Source organism: Helianthus annuus, chromosome 15, assembly GCF_002127325.2.
Source record: "Helianthus annuus cultivar XRQ/B chromosome 15, HanXRQr2.0-SUNRISE, whole genome shotgun sequence".
NCBI classification, from domain to species: Eukaryota; Viridiplantae; Streptophyta; class Magnoliopsida; order Asterales; family Asteraceae; genus Helianthus; species Helianthus annuus.
In genome coordinates, this window is record NC_035447.2 from 76,068,574 (window position 1) to 76,072,397 (window position 3,824).

The window sequence follows — 3,824 nt, forward strand, 5'->3', positions numbered from 1 at the left end:
ATAACTTTCTCGTTTTGAATCGGAACTTCGCGAAATTTAAATCACGCATTCTAGTGAGTCTAATTTATCATTGCAAAGCCTCAGGTATGCCCAAAGGTCACTCAGAGGTTTAATTTAAACATGTTGACACATTTGGCCCCTGTAGTTTGTAATTCCTCACTTTCTTCCACAATTCGTTCCGTACGATCCATGATTCATTCGTTTGAAGGTACGAGCATCATTTAGGGTTGCTGTACAGTATATTTATCCCTCGTTGGCATTTTTAACTCTCGAATTTACATATTTTCAATGTTTGTCAACTTTGGTCCTTTATTTAGTATTTAATGCCACGTGTAAACTTATGACACGTGTCAATACATCATTGGACGCAAAATTTTGAGGTGTTACAACATGGTTTACAGTGAAGATTACATGTTTGGAACCGCAGGTTCGTATGAAGGAGACTAAGTAGGTTCGTACGAACCCACATATCAAGCTGATGAGCCGCTTCGTACGAAGGGCCGGTTCGTATGAACCCACGCCCATTCATAATCAGCTTCATACGAAGCTACTAGCCCTATATATATGTGTGTAGGGTCTTGTTCATTTGTACCTTTGAGCATTTTGAGAGGCGAAGCTCTGCTCATTTGTTTTCACGGTTGTAAACTGTTAAATCAGTAATAGAAAACAACTTATAATTACTTCTTTGTGTTTGATCCACACACATACTTGGATTCCACACAAGATACATGTTCATCGCATTCATCGGTCAAGGAATCGATCCAAGGAGCGAATCCTCAGTGAAAGTATAAGAAGAAGGGGGTTGGAGGTTGCTTACTGAACAAAAGAAGGCGCCGGATCCTGGCCGAAACTCTGGCTTCGGTCGCCGGAGGGTTTGAACGAGAGTGAGGGGCAGGGGTGTTGAGATGTGTTAGGGTTTTGTTTAGGGGAAAATGAAAGAGGTGAAAGTTTAGGATTATTATATAGGGTAGGGTTTTGAAGATTTGGGGGAGTTGGTTTGGGCTTGGCACTTGAGTACGGATTCGCTTAAATTACTAGGTGCCTAGCTAAGCCCAACCGCTCGTTTTTAGATTTTTCAAATAATTATTATAGTTAATATATATGTGTGGGTTAAATTAAATACGTGCAGTTTCGAGTTGTTAGTTAAATGATTCATTTTCTCGTCACGAGTTATTATTATTTAAGAAATAATAATAATAATAATAATAATAATAATAATAATAATAATAATAGTAGTAGTAGTAGTAGTAAAATAATAATACTAAAATACCATTCTCTCGATGATTAGGGTAGAGAGTACGGGTTGTCACATAGACAGTTTAGAAGGGATCGGGTATCGGTATATTGATGGTAAGATGGGAGAAGCCGTGATCACAAAGAAGAAAGTTACTGAAGTGATTGTTAAAGTGTTAGATCCGATGTGGCTAGTGAACTTCAAGCTTTTAGATCCAAAGAAGTTAAAACGTCTTTCTCTCTGGTACCTCAAAGAAGAACGAGAGCTTGCTCTTCCGTTTATTCGTGTAGTACAATTCTATGTGAAGAACAAACAAGGTTAGAGCAGGAAGCGACTTCTTAAAGAATTGATGAAGACTTCTCAAGACTTGCAGAACCCGCATGTATCAAGGGGGGTCTGTAAGTGCACTGGTTGATGATAGATGTTGGATTCTGCCTTAAGAAGATTCATCAGGGTCTAACTTGTAATTATTGAATAGTTTATGTTTGAAGTCAGTCCGAATTTGTGCACATGTTCTTGTCCGAAATTGTGCAAACAAATTCAGATTCTATGTTATTTTGTTCATCCAAATTTGATGTATATATTCGTATTGGGTGTTTGGTTAGGATTTATTGTATAAAGGTCCGAATTTTTTATGTTATAGATTCGGACTAGGCTTGGTTTGTCAGGACTTATTGTCCGAACTTAATCTTGTATTTATACTCAGTGAATGAATGCAAGATACGACTTTTTGTAAATTTATCTTTCTGTGCAAGTTATCCCTAGTGTGTGAAGCAAAACCCTAGCTACTGTGTTCTTGTATGTGTTTATAATCTGTGAATACTTTTTGGATTCACAGATTGACATTCATCATCTCTGCTCTTCTACACCTTCTACATCGTCACATTCGCAGCGGTTCGCATCACGTGGTGGATTCCGCACACCGCGTGAGTTGGTGGTTCGTGTTAGTGATCCTGTTCGGGTGTTTGAGGTCCGTAGGTGGGCTTATAGACGCTAATTAATTTGTTCAACAACCCGTATCCCACATCCGATAAATAACTATATTTTTATAATTGTTTACCAAATTCTGATTGGCATTGTTTCTTCAACAAGGAAAGTCAGGAAAATGACGCACTTACTCAATATAAAAGATTAAGAAAGAGGGTTGTTACTTCCTCATTACCCTCTTTGGGGACAAACAAATGAGTCACCAAAACATATTTATTGGGGTAACTTTTAAATCACTTCATGCTTATACTACTTGTTCTTCAAATCCAACTTTTGACAAAGAGGACTTTAAATACTTGTTGTGCTTAACTTGATTAAAAGGAGAGCCAAGATCTATGGATTTTGATCCTACTTCACATTTTGAGGTGGTATAAGCTATCATATTTGCTTGTATCATGTCATAAGACAGTTATTCAGGAACTAAGACCATTTTAAAGGCATCAAGAAATGAAGTTCATGCACTTGAGCTTTAATAGTCGTTAGCCACTAGAAACTAAACTTGGTAAGCCTTTTGACTCATTTATGGGATTGCTACAAGCAAGGGTCCCAACAAAGCAACTGACATAATAAAGGACATTAGTTTGATTGTTTGAAAGTTAAACCTAGAATATATATATATTTTCCCATAATTTTGATGTATTCAAGTATGGAATTTGGATGAACGATTCCTTCACAAAATTGACTTAGGAAAGTGATATGCATGCTTCACGATTAAAACAACTAAGTTTGGTACAACCTCAAGTTAATACCAAGTAAGTAGGAATGTCATTCCTGCCAACCACGTCAATATATATTCCCTCCATTTCAACAATAGAACCTTAGCATTATGTTTCCATAAGATAACAAAAAAAACTACTTGAAGCTATGTAGAGAATAATAATGGACCCAAAAAAAATCAGTATTAATGCTCCCCCATCCTACTTTTCCCAATGCTACCAAAAAGTGTTAAGAAAATGGAAGGTTTTAAAAGATATGCTACTTTTGAAGTTCAAAATTAATCTTTGAAATAGTATAAGAACTAAAAAAATAAGCAAAGTTAGACTCAATAGCAAAAGTATAAATATTAATTAAGTTATTTTTAATACAACGTATAAAGAGCCAACTAAGGTTGTTGTTGACAAAAGAAAGAAACAAGTAGAACTTGAGTTATATAGAAGTATTGCCGAAGAGGTTGGATGAAGAAGAAAGAGAACAAATTAGAAAATCTCCTAAATATGCACATGTTAACGTAGACAAAAAGGTTTTCCTAAATGAAATAAGAGCTAATTTTATTAAGGTTGGTTAATTAAGAGCTTTTGATGTGAGAGAGAACACTAAGAAAACTAAATGATATTATAGATACGATGAAAGCAACTGATTATCAAGCAAACAAGAGAACTAAATGATGGTAAAAAAGAACATGGTGAAAACTCAAGAATCCTCTACTAAAATTGCTAAAGGTTTATCTTCTCAAGCTCAAGTCCCAAGTGTTCATACTCAAACTCAAGGTTAAATAGTTGTTGCTAATCAAGCTCAAGGTCAAACTGGAGGTTGAGGTACTTATAATGTTAATGGGCCATCGTAACTATAAACTACTAAAGATTTAAATGCTCAAGATTTTCAA